Raw genomic sequence first — 23,448 nt, 5'->3', positions numbered from 1 at the left:
ACTATGTTGAACAAATATATCCTCTAGAACTTATTACAGTTAAAGGTATAGATTAAGAAAATATTTTCATTCCTCTTTAAATGATCAGATATCTAAAATTTCCATGAATTTTCATGCAATCTGCCCTTAAAAATAAGAGCATTGTATTAAATTAACCCTCATAACCAAAATATCTTTGGGGTCCTTAGTAACTTGAACAGTGTGAATGGGTCCTGAGAACAAGTTTGTTACCTATTGCTCCAGACAAAAGTAATAGTAAATAGTTAAAAGCACATGTTTACTTTGCTTACTTGATATTATTTGACTATCCCTTACAATTTTGTCCAATAAATTAACCAGACTGTTCTAGAATATTAACAAACAAAATATTTTAAAAACAAAGATAACTCTTAATTTGAAAGCAGGAAAAAATAATTTAACATCTAATATAGTGTATTGGATGTAAATGTAAGCATCATGCTATTATTATAAATCTATTAAATTTCCCTGGATTTCCTATTAAGCTATAAAATACGTAATTACATCTAAGAAGTAAACAAAAATATGTACATGGTAGGGTTAGAGTTTTTCAACTTTTATGTTTTTTCCCTATTAACGTGGACATCTAGAAATAACTTTATTATATTGATGACAAGTTTACATTTGAAACAAAATTTAAAGTCAAGAGTCCACATTATAGACCAAATCATTACTAATAGGACAGTATCAGAACCTGTACTATTCTGTGTGGATAAAGCCAAAAATTCTATGTTGTTTGTAGTCAACATCACATTTTTACATGTCCCTCTAAAGTAAATAACATAAAAATAAAACCTATATAAAAATAAACCAATAAGAATCCCTTTGTTTACACTGTTATTTTTATATAATTTAGTTGGAGGGGGAGAACAAGTTAAAACCAAACAGGAGTGTGTGTGTGTGTGTGTGTGTGTGTGTGTGTGTGTGTGTGTGTGTGTGTCGATGAAAATATAGAGTCTCTCTGCAACAAGAAAACTTCGTATTTTTATAATTAAGCTCCTGGCTTTCATTCATCAAAATTAGGACCTAAAGAAATAAATGTTAAGATAAGAATACTGTTTAAAATCATACAGCATGGATGAGCTCTAGGAAGTTCAGAAGCCCCTAAAATTATCTGCAAAATATATTGTATTTATGGACTTTTTTTCTAAGGAGAGTTTCCAAAGCTTTTATCATGGAGTTCAAGACACCAAAAGGCTAATAACCACTGACTCTGTATTTGGGTTAGAGTGAAATAAATCTGCACAATATGAACTGGGCAAATCATGTAATGCCCCAGGTCCATATATGATAACTAAAGTAGACTAAATCAAGCTATGAACCATACATATATAACTATGCCTTAATAATAAATGGGAAGCTTTGTTCATCAATTTTTCTAAAATTTCCTTAAACAGGCTATTTGTTCTACATTAAAATAATAAGGCTTATTACGAAATGTTCATTCAAAAGTATCTGTATCTAAATCTGAACAAAATGGGGCAGCCGGATAGCTCAGTTGGTTAGAGCGTGAGCTCTCAACAACAGGGTTGCCGGTTCAATTCCCACATGGGATCATGGGCTTTGCCCCCTGCAACTAAAGATTGAAAATGGCGACTGGACTCGGAGCTGAGCTGCGCCCTCACAACTAGATTGAATGACAACAACTTGGAGCTGATGGGCCTTGGAGAAAAATACTGTTCCCCAATATTCCCAAATAAAATAAAATAAAAAATACAGAAAATACTTTTAAAAAATAAATAAAATGAAATCTGAACAAAATGGGCATGAATCACTTATGAAAATATTTAACTGGTAAATAAATATGGGAGACTTTTTTACCAGTTATATAGTATCAGCAGATAGTTAAATAGGTTAATAATCATATCTAAATTTCTCAACAGTCTTTATGAAGTGTGGCTCATAGCTCATAACAACACTTCTATTTCTCAGTAGTTTTGTTGCTTTAAAGCATCTACGCAAGGTGATAATCAGTGATGTCCCAGTGTCATTTAGAGACTGATGACATTCTTGGCTACCGGTCTTGTTTCACAAAGTTATGAATTTGTATTGTCATAACAGGTGTTTATTTTTCTTATTATTAGAATTCTTAATTTTGAAAGGAAAGAAAAAATACAAATCTCACTTTGTGCCTTTATCATGCCATCATAAACATATTCATGCATAGATACACACATTCAATTTTTTCAATACTGCATTTTTTTTATTGTTACATTAAAATACTCTTCTCCAACAAATTTTTATACTGATAAAGCTTTTCCATTCCCAAACTCAGAAACATTTTTATAATTCCAAATTTTAAAAATATAGAAATATCCATAAGATGGTGCTGTATCTTTAATTTAATTTGGTCAGATACTGGAATGTTAAAATACGTCTATTATAAATGTGGTTTTAAATCTAGATTAGAGCTCAATCTTTAAAATGTCTTATGCTGTAGAGATGTCAATATAAATGTAATCAGAATCTTTATATAACTTGTTTTTCATATATCACACAATTGCTAAGCATCTTTGTCCCAGATTTAGTTGCCAACTACAGGTGAAGAAAATAATTGAAATTTTTATTTCAGCTGACATTTTCTGAAAAATAGCCACTTTGCACAGATTAGACAAATGAAGCAGTTGAATTGTATACAGTATCAACTTCTACCAAGGTCAATAATAGTCTTTAAAAGTCCTTTGAAACATCTAATTTGATGGAAATTAAAAATGACATTGCATGCAAGCACTTCCTTTTAAAAGTGGAAGAACTGTAGAGGCATTAACTGAATAATTTTCTATACCTAGTAAGATGATTTACCCGGTGAGAGAAAGGTAATTTAAAACATGGCAATTGTATAATGTAGTTCTAATGTAGGGCAATGCAGTCAGGAGATAAAATATTTCATATGCCATTTAATTATCACTCATAAACAGATTTAATTAATAGAGTGCTTAAAATTGCTTATAGAATCCTTTATTTTCAAGATGAACAATCTTAGGACAAAGAAATAAAACCCATGTAAAGGAGGTGACAAGGAAAAATGTGTTCGTGAAAGAAAATATTTAGAGTTAGAAAGGGCAAGAATATCTATTTCGGTGTATCCTAGGCAGAAACCAAGTGCTCATCACATAACCACATGAAAATCTCAAAATATTTACTGCTATGATTCGGAGCATCTTTAATTCTATAGATTTGCTTTTCTATCAATTGTTTAAAATTTTTTCTCCCTTTGAACAGTGCCATCTTCTGAATGACACCATCATTACACCTCTTACTCCAACGTGATGCTACAATTTTGCAGAAAACTTTGAATACATTCATAGTGATTATGAAGTACTAGTAAACGGAATCCTATACAGTACTATATTGCAAAATAGCAAAACCTAGTGAACAGTTATTATTAAGAGTGTATACATTTAGGCTAACTTTTGTGTCAGCAAAATATACTGGTACTCTAAAAAAATCATAAAATAATTCTAAGAAATATGTGATACCAGATTTGTGAGGGCATTTTTACTTTCTCAAAAATTCCTCAGGATTTAACGTTCTTAATATTTTCTTAACTTGCACTTTCCTTTCTCATATTGAACTTGAAAGTCTAAATAACGTTGGGGTTTAGGGAAAGAAACGAATACGGCAAAACTTATATTTGTATGGTTTAGAATAAAAAATTAAAATGAAGAAACTAAAATCAAGTAATGTTGACAACTGTTTTCATTAAGATGATCCAGCCTTCAGCCAACTATCTTACCTTTCACTTAATCATAGTATCGGTTATGCAATGCTACATAATAAACATTTTTGTCAATGGTACCTTCTCACAGACTGCTTTCTATGACAACACTGTTCTGTTTTCAGTGAGGAAAAATAGTGTCACGATGTATAAGAAATAGCTAATGAGCATTAAAAAGATCAAGAAGATAAATATTACCTATAAGTTTTGTCTGTACATTCATTTTTAAAATAGGACCAACAGCATCTGTTGGAAATAGAATACCTTATCAGGTGCTTTGGAAGAAATCAAAGAAGATTAAAGTCTCTATTTTAAAAGACTAAAGGTACCACAGGGCAGGGGCTGTGTGCAGGAAATCTTTGGATATCAGTCAAAAGACCATGAAGAATCCTAAGAAAGAGTCAACTGACAAGGTTTTACTATGGAAATCCCCACAGCTTAATTAATTCATCGGTGTTTATTAACAATTCACTATGAACCAGGCACTGTAATAAGTGGAGTGGACAGAATGATGAGCAAAAACTAAACACAATTTCTCCCCGATGGAACATAAAGTGTATGGTAAAGATAGACACTAATTCAAAAACCACCACTTAAATATATAATTACATACAGAAATAATTGTTTAAAGTACCAGTGCTGGGTATAGTAAGAGGTATAAACTAGTCTGTCAGAGAGACTAGGGAAGCAAGAGGTGCTTGAGCCGAGAGCCTAAGGATAAGGGTGAGTTAAAAGAGGCTTTTGTAATATGTCTGGGATTTACCTCAAAATTATCTGGGATGGAGGTGGGTGGATGCTGCTTTAAATGAAATAAAATCAGGAATGTACTGTCAATATAAATATGTTTGATAATTTCAATAATAAATGAGTTTTTATTGGGGTGACATTGATTAATAAAATTATATAGATTTCAAGCGTGCTTTTCTATAATACATCATCTGTATATTGCATTGTGTGCTCACCACCCGGAGTCAGTTCTCCTTCCATCACTATATATTGAACCCCCTTTCCCCTCTCCTACCTCCACCTTCTCCCCTTTTCCTTTGGTAACCACTGAGCTGTTTACTGTGTCTATGTGTTTTTGTTTGTTCGTTTGTCTTGTTCATTTATTGCTTTCAGTTTTATATGCCACATATAAGTGAAGTCACACGGTTCCCGACATTTTCTGTCTGACTTATTTCGCTTAGCATGATACTCTCAAGATCGATCCATGTTGTCACAAATGGCAGTATTTCATCTTTTCTTATGGCCTAGTAATATTCCATTACGTATATTAACACAAAATAGATCAAAGACCAAAATATAAGACCTGAAACAATAGATTGGATAGAAGTACCTCATCTTCTTTATCTGACGAATGAAACTTCTGTTGTTTCCATGTCTTGACCACTGTGAATGATGCTGCAATGAACATAGGGGAACATATATCTTTAGGAATAAATGTTTTCAGATATTTTGTGTAGATACCCAGAAGAGGGATTGCTGAATTGTATGGTAATTCTGTTCTTAATTTTTTTGAGGAAACTCCATAATGTTTTCCATAGTGTTTGTACCAGTTTACATTCCCACCAGCAGTGTATGAAGATTCCTTTTTTCTCCACAACCTCTCCAACACTTGTTATTACTTGTCTTGTTGATGATGGCCATTCTAACAGGTGTGAGGTAATATCTCCTTGTGGTTTTGATGTGCATTTCCCTAATAAACTAGTGAAGTTGAGCATCTTTTTATTTATCTATTGACCATTTGTATATTTTCTTGGGAGAAGTGTCTCTTCAGGTCCTCTGCCCATTTTTTAATTGGATTGTTTGTTTTTTGTTGTTGAGATGTATGAGTTCCTTATATATTTTGGATATTAGCCCCTAATCGGAGGTGTTGTTTGCAAATATCTTCTCCCATTCGGTTGGTTGTCTCTTTGTTTTATTGATGGTTTCTTTTGCTGTACAGAAGCTTTTTAGTTTGATATAGTCCATTCATTTAGTTTTGTTTTTACTTCCCTTGTCTTTGAGGTCAAATTCACAAAATCCTCTCTAAGACCAAGGTCCATAAGTTTAGTACCTATGTTTTCTTTTATCCAATTTATTGTTTCAGGTTTTATTTAGGTCTTTGATCCATTTTGAGTTAATTTTGGTGTATGGTGAGAGACAGCAATCTAGTTTCATTCTTTTGCATATGGATTTCCAATTTTCCCAGCACCATTTATTGAAGAGGCTGTCTTTTCTCCTTTGTATGGTTTTGGCTCCTTTGCTGAAAATTATATATATATATATATATATATATATATATATATATATATATATATATATATATATATGGGTTTATTTTCAGGTTCTCAATTATGTTCCATTGGTCTGTGTGTCTTTTTTTTAATCACAGCATCTTTTAGATTTCATTATTTGATCATACCCAACAGAGAATTTCTTACCCTTTAACTTTTTGTATGGTAAAAAGCTAGCTTATCAATAATATTTAATATATACTTCTTATTTTTATCTCATTTTCAAATCTTAGTATTACCATGTTTGATATGTTCTCCTGAAACAGTGATGCATATGTAATTTTAGAGTTACTCTCAGTTTACTAAAATATTCCCTGCTAGGCACCTCTGGGAATTGATATTTTTCTTTTTTTAATTTTTAGTTTCAGGTGTACAAAACAACATAGAAATAAGACATTTACACCCCTCACAAAGTGGTAATCCCAACAAGTCTACTACCCACCTGACACCGTACATAGCTATTACAATACCATTGACTATATATCCTATACTGTACTTTACAGAATGTATATATTTTTTAAAATTATAATTGACATTCACTATTGTTTTATATTAGTTTCAGAGTACAGCATAAATGCCTAACCACTACGCTATGTGTCTTTTTATCTGCCAATACCATCCATGCTGTTTTGATTATTGTTGCTTTATAGTATAATTTGAAATCAGGGAGTGTGATACCTTCAGCTTTGTTCTTTCTTCTCAAGATTACTTTGGCTATTCAGGGCTTAATAAATGCTTTGTTTTATATATACATGTCATTTCAGGCAGAAGTTGGGACATGTTTGAAGGCCCTGCTGTGAGGAATTTGGTTGGTTCTAAGTCTCTGAAAGAAGGACAGAGTGGCTGGAATGCAGAGAACTAAAGCCAGATAGTATAAGGCCCTATAGAGGTTTTGGTCTCTATCCTGAGAGCAAAAGAACATGTTAGGCATCAGAGTTATAGTCATCATATATTTTATTTTTTTTGTAATAAAAATCACTTAGGTTCTACTATAGAGATTAGAAGATGGCAAGACAAAAATAGGTGAAAGCAATGGAAATGGAGGAAAGGAAGTGATTGGAAAGAAATATAGGAGATATAATTGAAATAACTTGATGACGAAATGGATATTAGGCAAAAATGAGAGGAAGGTGTTAAGAAGGGCTCATAAAATTTATAGTTTTTGCAACACTGGGCTTAGGATATTATTTTAATTAAAAAAGTTTGTTTTTACTAAATTTTCAAAATAACTTTTCAGTATTGCTATGTTTCTCATACCATAGAATCTTGAGCAATTCAGTCCATTTTTGTATCTTTTAAAAGAACACTTAGGTCCCTAAGAGAGTGCTAAATTCTTCCCATTTAGCTTTTATTTCATCTGGAGTGTGGGGACTTCACAATTAGGTAAGCTTCTGTAAGTAGAGTAAAATCAGCTTCAATACCTCGGATCCTGTCAAAAAATCCAGGATATCAGTTATATTTGTATTCCATGTTTATTTCCCTCTACTATCTTACAGAGTTTCCAAGTCAAAAATTGCAAGCATATGGTCTCTGGACAAATGCAATAGATTTTCAAGATATAAAACAAAGACATCGTTAGGATACATATCTACAGCAAAAATAATGAGAAGATAGATATTTTCTTTCCTTTCTTTCAATACTAAGGTTAGTCTATAATTATTAATATGACACTGATAGATTTAATTACACTCCTAACACATATCAACTGGAGGCCAGAAATCAACTGAAGAAGGTTCAGGATTAGAAATAGCTATTAAAAGATTGTAGCTGAGACAGAAAGAGTTTACTCAAAACCCTCACTAGAGAATATCTGCCACAGGATGAGGCACTCACCACAATGAAAGATACTTTAGTAAAATGTATTGCTTTCAGACTGTTAGTCAGTTTCATATTGGTGATGCAATGCTGTTCAAATGTTCCCATTTAATATTTTAACAGGAAACTTTATTTCCATCACTGAAATTTTTTAGGAAATTATCAGAGAACTTTTGGGCTTTATTTCCATCACTGAAATTTTTATTTTCCATCACTAAAATTTTTAAGGAAATTATCAGAGAATTTTTGGGCTAATAAAGTAGTCCATGTTATAATAGAAAATAGGACTAGTTAAATAACCTCTAGTCTTTGACTATCTCTGTGATTTGATGTGAAGAACAAACTGCCTACCTGACCTGAACCCAAACTAACCATAGCCTTGCCCTCAATCCTAAGTGAATGAAATGTAAATGTCTTAAAAGTGAGACATCTCGTTTGGCTATGTCTTACTTTATGGTAAACAGAGAAGGCAAAAGGATAAAGCAGAAGGAAAGAAGCCGTCCTGCATGCATATTTCAAGCCTCTGCTTGTGTTATGTATTTTAGCATCCTATTGGCCAAAACAAATCACATGATCAAGCCAAAATTCTAAGTAAAGGGATGTGGAAATACATGCTGTATACCATGAAGCCAGAGCCAGTCATACGACCAAACTAAGCATCAGTAGGGTGGAGAAGTGAGGGTGGGGGAAAGTAAATATTTTTCAGCAATAATTTAATCTACCATGCTGGCGTTAACATCTCTTGCCTCAATTTCTTTCCATGTGAAGACCTTCTAAGACAGCTGTGAGAATTCAACAAAACACTTAGGATGCTTGGCACACAGTGAGTGCTCGACACTACTTTTTCTATATGACTCTGCTCATTTAATGGAATCCCCATCTCCAAGCCTCTCATCGCCATCCCATATCTTCTCATATCCATTCTTTTTTTTTCAAAGAAGCACTTTTCTTTGGCCCAAGACAAAAAACTTGGCACTTAGGTGAGTCTAGCTCTAGGGACCCTGTCAACAAATGACTCATTTATAGGAAAGGTCCATCAGGCCAGTTATACAAGTCTTAACTGCCCCCCACACACACTTTTATTTTTATTTAGGGCACATCTCCTCATTGAGTTTTCTTACCCAGATGAGATTGCTATCATTCAAAATGGAGATTAATGAAGTATATATCCTTATTTACATTTTCTAAATTCTGTGTTATGAATGTGTTTCCTTTTTGAAATAAGGCAAAAGGAATTATGATAAAGATCATTTCTCTTAAGTGAGACACTGCTGTGAAGTTTTCTCCAACTTCCCCTCCTTCCTCTGTAATTGTCAATATATATATATATATTTCCTGAATCTTTCTTATTGCAACAACTGTATTGTTTGTGACATGTTTTCATTACTGTATCCCAAAGTGATATCTTCTAGGAAATGGTTTCTTATCATTGTCTCTTTTCTAACATTGTATATATCACAAGGTAGATAACCTATAATGTTTACTAGGGAGAGGACAGAAAGGGAACGTAGGAAAAGATTATTGGATTTCACTTTTGCGCCACTTTTAAAAGTGATGTTCACTAAAAGATGCAGTTTGCATTTGTAAATTATACCTCAATAAAGTTGATTTATAAAAAAAGAAAAAAATAAAGTTTTCCTAAAGACAAAGGATAAGTGCTCATTAGATTATTATCCTGTTACTGGAAGATAATAATATTTATTGTATAATGAGTATAAAATAATATTGCTGAACACTTTTAAAAATGAGCTCTGGCTAGTACTAGAAAATCAGCATTGTATAAACGATGAAGGGTAGTGTAAAAACAGTCTTTTCAACAAATGGTACTAGAACAACTGGATACCCATACAAAAAAATAAATATCAACCATTATCTCATATCATATACAAAAATTAACAAAAAATGATGACAGATCTAAGTGACAACTAAATCTATAAAATTTCCAGGAAAAAATATTGAAGATAATTTTTCTGATTTTGGGTTATGTGAAGATTTCTTAAATAAGATGAAAAAAACTATGAAGCATAAAAAAATGATAACTAGATATTTATCAAACTTAAATATTTTTTCTCGTAAAAAGACACTATTAAGAAAGTGGGGGGAAAGCTATTGCAGAGATCCAGTCAAGATGCGATGTAGGAAAACGCTGTGCTTGCCTCCTCTTTGTAGCCAAAATTACAACTAAACTACAGAAAATCTGTCCTTGAGAATCATCTGAAATCTAGCTGAACAGAAGTCCTACAACTAAGGACATACAGAATAAGCCAGCTTGAGACTGGGAGGAGGGGCAAAGATGTGGAATGGGATGGTCTTACACCTGCATATGACCTTCTAGAGGAGTGAGAGGTCCCAGTCCTATACCAGGCTCCCAGCTCCCAGTGCCCGGGAGAGAAGTTACCATAACTCCTGGCTATAAAAACCAGCAGGGATTGTAGCTGAGTGAGCTAGAGGGCATCTCCAGTCACATACACTCCCCTTAATGGGCCCATGTATGGACTTACTTGGTAATGGACTCACTAACTCTGAGCTCCAGCTGGGCAGCTCCAAGAATGCCAGGGATGCTCAAGGAGGAACTGAGTTGTCTGGCATCAGGGTGAGGGCTGGAGGAGCAGCTTCCTCCCAAGCAGAAGTGCTGGCAGAAGCTGTTGTTTCTTTGTTGAGCCCTCCTCCAGCCAGCATGCAGATGCAGGTGGCAGCCATATCTGAGTCTCCATCAACTTGGCTAACACCATTTTTTCACTGTGCCCTGGTGATCTCCTGAGACCTCTCCCCACCCAACTTTCCAGCACAGCTAAATGGATTCCAGTGGCTTTTCCATGAAAAGGGTCTGCCTTGGCTCATGCTGCTGACTTTCCTAAAATCTCTCAAAGGTTCACAAAATCCAAACAAGCAGCATCTGGCCTTGGTAAGCCCTTCTGACTGAGTACTTTTAGCTGAGCAACCCCCAGCCCAACAGTAGGAGCAGCCAGCATGGGTTCTGGGCTAGGCCTCTCCAGGCACCTCCAAGCCCAGTGTATTGTTTGTGTCTCATGCCAGGTGTCCCTGGAAAGGGAACAGGCAGCAGTTGAACTTGGCCTATGGAGAGCCCCTCCAAGGAGGCCGTGTAGCCAGCATGCCCACTGGCCTGCTTTCAACCAATCCAGAGCACCACATGGCTGCCTCTGTGGGCAACACACCCAAAGGGCAGATTGAGCAGGCACCAGACCCTTGCTCAAGAAAATCCCACTCCATAAGTCAGCATCTGCATGTAATTCCTCCACTGTAGTCACAGCCAGTATGCAGAACCAATCAAATCAAGGGTCAATTGTTCCCATTGGTGAAATAGCAACCAAGACTCAACTGCAACAGTAGGGCACACTCAACCCACACAAGGGACATACCTGGCGCACCCAGCTCTGGTGACCAGGAAGACTGTACCATTGGGCCCTACACCTGCTATGTAAGGACTCTACTAAGACTGGGAGACATTCCAGTCCAGGAAACAAACACAGGGAGGCAGCCAAAATAGGGAGACAAAGAAACATGTCCCAAATGAAAGCATAGAATAAAGTTCCAGAAAAACAACTAAGTACAGTGCAGAGAAGCAATGAACTAGACGCAGAGTTCAAAACACTGGTTATGAGCATGTTCAATGAACTTAGGGAAAGAGTAGATGAACTCAGTGAGAACTTTAACAAAGATATAGGAAACATAAAAATGGAGATAGAAAACATAAAAAAGAACTAGTCAAAAATGAAGAATACAATAACCGAAATGAAGAATACATTAGAGGGAATCAAGACTAGATTTGATGAAACAGAGGATCAAACCAGTGAATTAGAAGTTAAAGTAGCAGAAAACATCCAATCAGAATAGCAAAAAGTTTAAAAAAAAAAAAAAATGAGGACATTTTCAGGGGCCTCTGGGACAACAGTAAGCATACCAACATTTGCAAAATCGGGGTATCAGAAGGAGAAGGAGAGCAAAAAATTGAAAATCTATTTGAAGAAATAGTGACAAAAATTTCCCTAACCTCACAGAGGAAATAGACATACAAGCCCAAGAAGTGCAGAAAGTCCCAAACAAGATGAACTCAAAGAGGTCCACAACAAGATGCATAATTAAAATGCCAACAGTTAAAGACAAAGACAGAATCTTAAAAGCAGCAAGAGAAAAGCAGTTAGTTACCTACAAGAGAGTTCCCCTAAAACTGTCAGCTGATTTCTCAACAGAAACTTTGCAGGCCAGAAGTAATTGGCACTGAATATTTAAAATTATGAAAAGAAATAACCTACAACTAAGATTAGTCTACCCAACAATATTATCATTTAGATTGAAGGACAGATAAAGAGCTTCCCAGACCAAAAAACAAAACAAAACAAAACAAAACAAACAAACAAACAAAAAACTAGCTAAAGTAGTTCATCACCACCAAACCAGTATTACAAGGAGTCTTAGAGGGGCTTCTTCAAGATGAAAAAAAAAAAATCAGAAATATAAATAACAAAATGGCAATAACTACATATCTATGAACAATTACTTTAAATGTAATGGATTAAATGCTCCAATCAAAAGCTGTAGGGTATCTGAATAGATAAGAAAGTAAGACCCATACGTATGCTGCCTCTAAAAGACTCACTTAAGATAGAAAGATACACACAGTCTGAAAGTAAAGGGATAGGAGAAGATATTTCATGAAAATAGAAATTAAAAAAAAAAAAAAAAAAAAAGAGTTGGGGTAGCAATACTTATACCAGACAAAATAGAGTTTAACAAGAGACAAAGAAGGACCCAGTAATTCCACTTCCGGGTATTTATCTGAAGAAACACAAAACACTACTTCAAAGGAAAATGTGCATCCATATGTTCATTGCAGCATTATTTACAATGGCCAAGATATGGAGGCAGCCTGGATATCTATCAATGGATGAATGAATAAAGAACAGGTGGTACATATGTACAATGGAATATTATTCAGCCAAAAAGTAAAGAATGAAATCTTGCCATCTGCAACAACATGGATGAACCTAGAGGGTATTGTGCTGAGTGGAGTAAGTCAGACAGAGAAAGACAAATGCTATATGATTTTACTTATATATGAAATCCAAAGAACAAAATAAATAAACAAACAAAGCAAAAAGAAACTCATAGATACAGAGAACTTCGATGGTTGCCAGATGGGAAGAGGGTTGGGAGAATAGTGAAGGGGTTAAGAAGTACAAATTGGTAGTTACAAAATAGTCATAAGGATGTAAAGTAAAGCATAGGAAATATAGTCAATAATATTGTAATAACTATGTATGGTGTCAGGTGTACTAGATTTATCAGGGAGATCAGTTTGTAAGTTATATAAATGTCTAATTACTATGTTGTACACCTGAAACTAGTATAATATTTTATGTAAACTGTAATTGAAAAATAGAACAATTGTTTAAAAAGCACAAAGATTACAACTTGCTGAAGGCTCAAATGATAGCATATTTTAGCAATAAAATACTTTTAATTTAAAAAAAGTGAGAAAGCAAGCTTCAGACTGGAAGAAAATATTTGCAGTACATATATCTGACTAAGAACTTGTTTCCAGAATATATAAGGAACTCCTACAACTCATTAATAAGAAGTCAAATAACCCAACTTAAAGATAAGCAAAAGATTTAAACATACTTTACAGAAGATACACAAATGGCAAGTGAACATATGAAAAAATGCTCAATTAGGGAAGATGCAGACTGAAAACCACAATGAGATAACCATATATACCCATTTGAGTTGAAATTAAAAGGACTGACAAAGCCAATTGTTGGTGAGGATGTGGAACAACTGGATTTTAGGCTCTACTTGGGGGAATATAAAATGGTCAACCACCTCGGAAAATTATTTGGCACTTTGTAATACATTCAGACATATAATTCCCATATGACCTAGCCATTCCACTCCTATGTAGTTGTTTACCCAAGAGAAATGAGGAGCCATATCTACACAAAGACTTGTATATCAATGCTCAGATCAGCATTATTCACGATAGCCAAAACCTAGGAGCCTTCCAAATGTTCATCAACAGGTACATGGTTTTTTAAAAATATGGTTAATCTATACAATACTCATATAATACTACTCGATAGTAAAAAATAACGAACTACTGATACATGCAACACAAATGAATCTCAAAAATATGATGACGAGTGAAAGAAGCCAGACACGTTAAGTGCATATGTATAATTTATTGATATAAAAGTATAGAAATTGCAAACTAATATATCATGAAAGAAGGCAGATAAGTGGTTGCCTGGAGCCAAGAACAGAGGAAAAGCTGGATTGCAGGGGGACATGGCAAATATTTTGTGGTTATAAAAATGTTCTGTTTTTGATTGGTAGCAGTAGTTCACTGGTGCATACATGTGTCAAAACTCAACAAACTGTATAGTTAATGTAGATGTAGTTCATTATTCGTAAATTATACCTCAATAAAGTTAATTTAAAGAATAAAAGATTTCCAAAGGCATGGAATGAAATGACCTATAAGGAATTAACATTTTATTGGTAGATAATTATATTTATTGCAAAATAGAAAAAAAATGTTGCTGAACACTTGTAAAAAATAGTGCTTAAAAAAATCAACAGTGTACAGAAGATGGAGAGTAACATAATCAAATATAAAAATGTTTTTTGACCTTACTCTCTGAGTCTATAAATTCTTACTCCTGATTCACCTCTACTTCCGTCATTTCCTTAGCTGAACAGATAAACAAGGCTTCCCTTTCTCCTTCTCCTCTCTTCTTATCCCATCCACTCCATATGTTGAAAAAAGGTCTATTATTTTAGGCGCTGCAACTTACACAGAAGAATTGATTTTCTTCTTAATTTGAGAAAGAATTTCCAGGTGTAAAATTAAAATACTAAAGGCAGTACATGTAATCCCATTAAAGCAATTGTAAGTACTGACGAGACAATGAATTAAACATTTCTTACACAGTGTCTAGAATTCAGAGAAAGTACTCCCAAAGTGACAGTAAGGTACAGTGCTTACCAAAGCTCATGAAATTCAGACCTCATTTAGTGCATCTCCGGGGAGACTGTTGCTGGTTTCTAGTTGCTTTTCCCTCACAACTGGCACACTTGAATCTGCAAGTTGATCTTGAATTTATTCTTTCTTTCCTACATATGAAGTTTACAAAGAACAGAGTAGAGTTTAAAAGTCCGTTTCCAACATAAACTCAATTTTTTTCTGTAGTCCAATTAAAGGTCACAGTTAAGCTTTTGATACAAGAGTCTCTATAAGTTCCAACTAGTTTGATTTTTCAACTAAACTTCAAAGGACTAATATTAAAAAAACACAGTAACTTGAGCTTCTTTGGAATTCTAATATATTTTTTAAACTAAGTTTATTGGGGTGACAATTATTAGTAAAGTTACATGGATTTCAGTGTACAGTTCTGTATCATATCATCTATAAATCCCATTCTGTGTTCACCACCCAGAGTCGGCTCTCCTTCCATCACCATATATTTGACCCCTTTTACCCTCATCTAACACCCTCCTCCCCCCTTACCCTCTGGTAACCACTAAACTATTGTCTGTGTCTATGAGTTTCTGTTTCTCATTTGTTTGTCTTGTTCATTTGTTGTTTTTGGTTTATATACCACATATCAGTGAGATCACATGGTTCTCTGCTTTTTCTGTCTGACTTATTTCGCTTAGCATTATAATCTCAAGATCCATCCATCTTGTCACAAATGGTCCTATTTCATCTTTTCTTACCACTGAATAGTATTCCATTGTGTATATATACCACAACTTCTTTATCCATTCATCTATTGAAGGACATTTTGGTTGTTTCCATGTCTTGGCCACCGTAAATAAAGCTGCAATGAACATTGGAGCACACGTGTCTTTAAGTATAAAAGTTTTCAGACTTTTTGGTTAGATTCTCAGGAGAGGGATTGCTGGGTCATATGGTAATTCTATTAGTAATTTTTTGAGGAACCTCCACACTGCCTTCCATAGCGGCTGCACCAGTCTACATTCCCACCAACAGTGTATGAGAGTTCCTTTTTTTCCACAGCCTCTCCAACCCTTGTTACTATTTGTCTTGTTGATGATAGCCATTCTGGCTGCGGTGATATCTTATTGTAGTTTTTATTTGCACTTCTCTGATGATTAGTGATGTTGAGCATTTTTTCATATGTCTATTTGCCATTTGTATGTCCTCTTTGGAGAAATGTCTCTTCGAGTCCTCTGCCCATTTTTCAATTGGGTTGTTTGTTTTTTTTGGTGTTGAGTTTCGTGAGTTCCTTGTATATTCTGGATATTAGGCCCTTATCGGAGGCACTGTTTGCAAAAATCTTCTCCCATTCAATTGGTGGCCTCTTTATTTTGTCGATGGTTTCTTTTGCTGTGCAGAAGCTTTTAAGTTTGATATAGTCCCATTCATTTATTTTAGCTTTACTTCCATTGCCTTTGGAGTCAAATTCATAAAATGCTCTTTGAACCCAAGGTCCGTAAGTTTAGTACCTATGTTTTCTTCTATGCAGTTTATTGTGTCAGGTCTTATGCTTAAGTCTTTGATCCATTTTGAATTAATTTTGGTACATGGTGACAGATAGCAGTCCAGTTTCATTCTTTTGCACGTGGCTATCCAATTCTCCCAGCACCATTTATTGAAGAGGCTGTCTTTCCTCCATTGTATGGTTTTTGCTTCTTTGTCAAAAATTATCTGTCCATAGTTATGGGGGTTTATTTCTGCGTTCTCAATTCTATTTTATTGGTCTACGTGTCTGTTTTTCTGCCAGTACCATGCTGTTTTGATTATTGTAGCCCTGTAGTACCAGCTACAGTCAGGGAGTGTGATACCTCTAGCATTGTTCTTTTTTTTCAGGATTGCTTTGGCTATTTGGGGTCTTTTGTGGTTCCAAACAAATCTGATGACTTTTTTGTTCTATTTCTTTAAAAAATGCCATTGGGATTTTGATGGGGATTGCATTAAATCTGTATATTGCTTTGGGTAACATGGCAATTTTAATTATGTTGATTCTTCCAATCCATGAGCACAGAATGTCTTTCCATTTCTTTGTGTCTTCTTCAATTTCTTTTAAAAATGTCTTATAGTTTTCAGCATATAGGTCTTTCACACCCTTGGTTGAGTTTATTCCTAGGTATTTTATTCTTTTTGCTGTAATTGCAAAAGGAATTTTTTTTTTAAATTTCTTTTTCTGAGATTTCATTGTTAGTATATAGGAATGCAATGGACTTTTGTACGTTGATTTTGTAGCCAGCAACTTTACTGTATTCGTTGATTGTTTCTAATAGCTTTTTGATGGAGTCTCTAGGGTTTTCTATATATAGCATCATGTCATCTGCAAAGAGTGACAATTTAACTTCTTCATATCCAATTTGGATGCCTTTTATTTCTTTCTCTTGCCTGACTGCTCTCGCAAGGACTTCCAACACTATGTTGAAAAGCAGAGGTGATAGGGGACATCCCTGTCGTGTTCCTGAACGTAGAGCAAAGGGCTTTAGTTTTTCATTGTTAATTATGAGATTAGCTGAGGGCTTGTCATATATGGCCTTTATTATGTTAAGGTATTTTCCTTCTGTACCTATTTTATTAAATATTTTAATCATAAATGAATGTTGTATCTTGACAAATGCTTTGTTTGCATGAATTGATATAATCATATGATTTTTGTCCTTTATTTTCGTTATGTGATGTATCACATTGATGGATTTGCAGATGTTGAACCATCCTTGTGCCCATGGGATGAACCCCACTTGATCGTGATGAATAATCTTTTTAATACATTGTTGTATTCTATTTGCTAGAATTTTGTTTAGGATTTTTGCATCTGTATTCATCAGAGATATTGGTCTGTAGTTTTCTTATTTTGTGTTATCCTTACCAGGTTTTGGTATCAGGGTAATGTTGGCCTTCTAAAATGAGTTAGGGAGTACTGTCTCTTCTTCAATTTTTTGGAAGAGTTTGAGCAGGATTGGTATTAGATCCTCTTTGAAGGTTTGGTAGAATTCACTAGTGAAGCCATCTGGTCCTGGACTTTTGCTTTTGGGAAGCTTTTGGATGACTGATTCAATTTCGTTACTGGTGATCGGTCTGTTTAGATTTTCCAGTTCTTCATGGTTCAGCCTTGGAAGGCTATATGTTTCTAAGAACTTGTCCATTTCTTCTAGGTTATTGAATTTGGTGGCATATAGTCCTTCATAGTATTCTTGGATGATCCTTTGTATTTCTTTGGTGTCCGTGATAACTTCCCCTTTTTCATTTCTGATTTTGTTTATTATTGTCTTCTCTCTTTTTATCTTGGTGAGTCTAGCCAAGAGTTTGTCAATTTTGTTAATCTTTTCAAAGAACCAGCTCTTTGTCACATTTTTTTCTATTGTCTTTTTGTTCTCTACTTCATTTAGTTCTGCTCTGATATTTATTATTTCCTTTCTTCTGCTGACCTTCAGTTTCATTTGTTCTTCTTTTTCTAGTTCTTTAAGGTGTAACGTGAGGTTATTTATTTGGGATTTTTCTTGTTTCTTGAGATAGGCCTGTAATGATATAAATGTCCCTCTTAAAACTGCTTTCACTGCATCCCCAAAATTTTGGTAGAATGTATTTTCATTCTCATTTGTTTCTATGTATCTTTTGATCTCTCCTCTAATTTCTTCTTTGACCCAGTCATTTTTTTAAAACTATGTTGTTTAATCTCCATGTATTTGTGTTTTTTCCTGCTTTCTTTTTGCAGTTGATATCCAATTTCAAAACCTTGTGATCAGAGAATATGCTTGGTATAATTTCAATCTTCTTAATTTTGCTGAGGCTAGTTTGATGTCCCAATATATGGTCTATCCTTGAGAATGTTCCATGTACACTAGAAAAGAATGTATAGTCTGATGTTTTAGTATGAAGTGCTCTATAAATGTCAATTATGTCCATTTCATCTAATGTGTCATTTAGGGCTGCTATTTCATTTTTTTTTCCTCTTTGGATGATCTATCCATAGCTCTCGATGATGTATTTAGGTCCCCTAAATTGTGTTTTGGTTACTAGTTGCTTGGTATATTTTGGTTTCCCTAATTGGGGGCATAAATATTGATGCTGTTATGTCTTCTTGCTGTATAGTCCCCATTACCATTATGAAATGTCCATCTTTGTCGCTTGTTACCTTTTTCGCCCTAAAGTCTGTTTCATCTGATATCAGTATGGCTACACCTGACTTTCTGTGGATATCATTTGCTTGGAGTGTCAATTTCCACCCTTTCACTTTGAGTCTATGCTTGTCCTTGTAGCTGAGATATGTCTCTTGTAGACAGTGTATGGTTGGATTTAGTTTTTTGATTCAATCTTCTACTCTGTGCCTTTTTATTGGTGAGTTCAGTCCATTTACATTTAGGGTGATTATTGATATGTGAGGCTTTCCTATCATTCTGTGTCTAGTTTTCTGGTAAGACATTGATTCTTTGCCTTTTTGTTGTTGTCTATTATTTCTGTGTGGTTGTGTTCTATGATGTTTCCCTCTGATTCTTCTTTTATTACAGTATATATTTCAGTTCTGGATTTTTTCTGAGTGGTTACCCTTAAGTTTATGTAAAATAAAGTTTGATATTTAGAGTATTCCATTTTCTTCAGCACGCTTACTTTATGTGGAGAGCGGCAGCTGAGACCCCACAGGCCGCCGTACACGACACATGGCGCAGCGAGGCCGAGAGCCTGGAAACTGCTCTCTGGGACCCTGTCCCCACACTTTGTTATTCATGGCAATTAATGATTCATTATTTCTCTTCCTAGACATCTACAGGAGTGGGTTCTGCAACCGGTTGAGAAAAAGAGGTTTTTCTTTTGTTTTCCAGTATGTGTTTGTAGAACGTTTTATTTTCTCTCCGACTGCAACATTTTTCTCCCTCTCACACTGTAGTGTTATGTTTTCTCTGCACTGTTCCAGCTTCTCACACAATGGGGAGTTCCCTTGAAGGCGGGCTTCTCCTCTGTTAACAGTTCAATTGGGTCATAGGGCACCGCATCCGTGTGGGGATGCAGAGAGCTTTTGAAGTTCCATAGCTCTTCCTGCACCAGATTCAGAGCCCAGGTGTTTCAACAGTTCTGTTTATTCCTGCAGGGATCTGCCCAGATTGGTAGTGACAGGGGCGAGGTGAGTTGTGAGTGGTGGCCCAGAGCAATGTCAGCGATCACCACCACAGCCGGTCCTGCTTCCACAGCTCCCTCCCCTTTGCCGGAACTAGTTGGGCTGCAAATCTGTGTCTGTGATCCACAGTTCTCAGAACAGCAAATATTCTGTTCTTTTGATCTGACACTGCTACTGTTCTGTTTTTAGCACCGGGCAGGTGGGAGTGGGGTGAGCTCTGGGAGGGTAGGGAGGGGCCAGCTAGTCTCAGTGCCTAAGGCTTCCGTTCTCTGCTTGGCAGTGAGGGCTTAAACCACCGTTTTCAGCCTTCTTCCCTCAGTCTTTTCTCCGAGGTCTCTGCCGTGAGCGTTGAGTTCAGCCGTGTTATATGCTTTCTCCTCAGCCCTGTGGGCCATAAGTGGAGCCCTAGCAGTCCGAGTTCTTCCCTCTCCCACAGCTGCTGTAGTTCCGGGATGCAGCGAGCTCGGAGCACTGAGCTAGGTGTGTGTCCTGCACCCGCGTGGCTCCATCTCCACACTTCTCCCTTCCCTCCTTCCCTGCTTGCACAATTTGCCCACCTTTAGGTGAATTATGTAGTGAGCCTCGTTGTCTTGCCTGTCTGCTGTGCAGGGAGTCCTTTGCGGAGTTATAGTTGTTCAATTTGTTGTAAATTCCAGGGGAGACTTCCAGAGGCTCACCTCATGCCGCCATTTTGATCCACAATCGGAATTCTAATATTTGAATCTGCATACTGGGACATTTTTCACCTAGAAACTGCATCATATGTATAAATAAATGTTCCTCTGAGAAACATATACCTACACATAGCCCCACCACACTTACAAATTATCAAGAGCTGGAATTGGAACAAGAAAATAGAGTTGGTAGGACAATACTAAATAATCAGCATTTTTAGTTAACTGTCTATTTTCCAAATTTGTTTGCAATTCAGACTTATCTACAATGACACAGCATGCATGGAAATATGAGAAAGTTTGCAGCACTTTGAATACATAGCAAAATACTGTACTATTAACATTTCCCCCATCACTCAACTATTTATTCAACTCCAGAGTTTGTGTAATAAAATTACACATCTAATTCCCTGAAAACAGCCACCAGTGAATTCAAGTGATGGTTGGAAGACTGGCTGGAAATGTAAAACTTGCTTTAGTGCCAAAAGATGGCCTATGCACACAAAAACTACACTCCTGGCATGAATGCTTTTTGTTGATACTGTTAATTTCCAGCTATAAAATTACCTGGAGGTTTTCCAAAACTAGCTTAACTCCCTAGTCTCCCTTCCCATACCAACATTTTATTATTACTTAAAATGTAATATCTAATCACCCTGATGTAAAATATTTAAGTAGCTAACAACAATAACAACAACAACAACAATAGTTACTGTGAAACCCTGAAGCATTGCCATCTACATTGTGAAAATGTGTATTACAAATCAAGCATTTTACAAAGAGCTATATATAAGTTTTTTCCACTGGATTTTTACAAAACCCCCCATGAAGTAGTTTCTATTATACCAACTTTACAGCTAAAGAAATGGAGACTTGGAACTATTGAATAATTTCTTTAAGTTTTCTCAACTAGTAAACAGCAGAACTAGAATGTGAATGCAGAGATTTTAACTCCAGAATGCAGGCTCTTCACTACTACAAATTGCAAATATTTGCAATATCTAGAGGAGATGAAAGGTAAATGTCTTCAACTTTTCAGTAAAGAATGGCAGAAACTAGTCCCATTCCATAGAAGACCTTAATTTAACACAGGGTATAAGAAACTTATATCAATTTCAAGTAACTGAAATGATGGGTAATTGAACCTTCAGAAAGCAAAATTGAGGCTAAGAGGGGAGGACTGTATTAAGGGAAAAAAAACAGACATACATAGTTAATCATTAGAGAGGTCACTACCTTGCCCAAGGTCACACAGCCAGTTGCCTAGGAGAGCAAGGATGGAAACCCAATCTTACTCTAGATTATACCTAACTGCGTCACAGAATACTTTTCTCCTTGCTTTGGAGACTAAGCTTTTTCCTTTCTACCCACTCTTTCCTTTCCTCTTAATTCTAGAGTTTATTCTGATGTCTTCATTATTCTCCTTCGATTGCAGTAAGCTCCTCAAAGATCTCCTGACCAAAGGACAGTTTTCCACTGGGTTTCTGTTGTTTTTCAAGATCTTTCCCCCACCTATTCAATTTTGCCTAATGGAAATATCTATAACTGTTCTTCCATATTAATTTTTTGTTCTCCTATTTGGGGGAGTTTATTACATGTGTTCTTTGCCTATATATTCTAAATCATAAGAGCATAAGTGTTAATGCTTGGACTCACCTTCCCTCCTAGCTTTATATTAACATATTATTTTCAAGTTCATGCTATGCGTTATATAATTCATTTTAATAATGTTTAATAGGCAAGTACTTCTTTCTCTGTTATATTCTTAAGTATTTTAATGTACCATTATTTTTCTGGTTGTACTTTCATTTTAATTTTGTTTCTTATTACTTTCTTAATAAATTCATTAAATAATTTTCCAGTATTTTGTTTAGTTGTATTCCATTTTATACCATGATGTTGAAAATTCTTAGCCAATTTTTGACTGAAATAAATTAAAACTATAGACTGCAACAGGAAAGACCAATAATAAGTTCATTAGATTGATGTTTATATTGTAAAAGCTAATCACTTTTATTGTTTTATTTCAGAATACGATATCTTCATTAAAGTCACTAGTTTTCCTGAGGAGATATTACATTTGACTTTCCACATATCTTCACAAAGGACACAAGTTTAGTGAAGTTGTAATCTAATCAGATAGAGATTCTGGGTAATTGTTACCACTTTTCAGGGTGTAGCTAGAATCAGAGTGTAACCCTGCTACAACCTGAGTGGTGTTTTTTGTTCATATTAGGAGAAAACCTTTTCTTCCTCAAGACACGAACAGCCATTCAACAAACAACCACGGTAATAAATATTGGTACATAAGTCTAGCAGAGCAGCTGTGACTGTGAATGGCACTTCCTAGAGCTGTTCCTACCCAACCATAGGCCCTAGCCCTGAGAAGATCACATCAATGATCCTATGTATTTCAGTAAAATTTTTCCGACATTACTCAGCCATTACAGAAAAGAATTGAAGTAATTACACATGATTACCTGAATTATTTGCAACTGAGAACCAGGTATACTAAGATAAAATAATGTGATCTTTTAGTTTTCATGACACTTCAGCTTCTAATGAGTAGCCAGTAAATCTTGCTGTTTATCAGAATTTTGTCGTTTATCAATTTAAGCCCAAATTTTTCCTCCTGTCTTGATGTTTGAATTAGCATTTCAACACTCTCTAGAGGAATGTGAAGTGAATTGACATTTTAACTGCTAAATATAATTTATTTACTTAAATCACAAAAATTGATTATACTTTTTTGAAGAAATCACATGCCTTATGATGTAATAAAGTAAATATCATATTTTAATTAGAAGAGTCATATTCTCCATGCATAA

General features: G+C 35.2%; 1 long non-coding RNA gene across 1 annotated transcript in view; it reads right to left on the bottom strand.

The window, feature by feature from the left end:
• Positions 1 to 23,448, bottom strand: part of LOC148757385 (uncharacterized) — a 121,983-nt gene that overhangs the window by 6,424 nt on the left and 92,111 nt on the right. Inside the window, exon 4 of the long non-coding RNA XR_016021956.1 lies at positions 14,834 to 14,961. This is a non-coding gene — a long non-coding RNA (uncharacterized LOC148757385). The remainder of the gene's footprint in view (positions 1 to 14,833; positions 14,962 to 23,448) is intronic.

Source organism: Rhinolophus sinicus, chromosome 8 (assembly GCF_057876585.1).
Source record: "Rhinolophus sinicus isolate RSI-liver-muscle chromosome 8, RSI-T2T, whole genome shotgun sequence".
Taxonomy (NCBI): Eukaryota; Metazoa; Chordata; class Mammalia; order Chiroptera; family Rhinolophidae; genus Rhinolophus; species Rhinolophus sinicus.
Note: the sequence above shows the minus strand (reverse complement) of the source record. Positions and strands in the feature narration are given on the sequence as shown.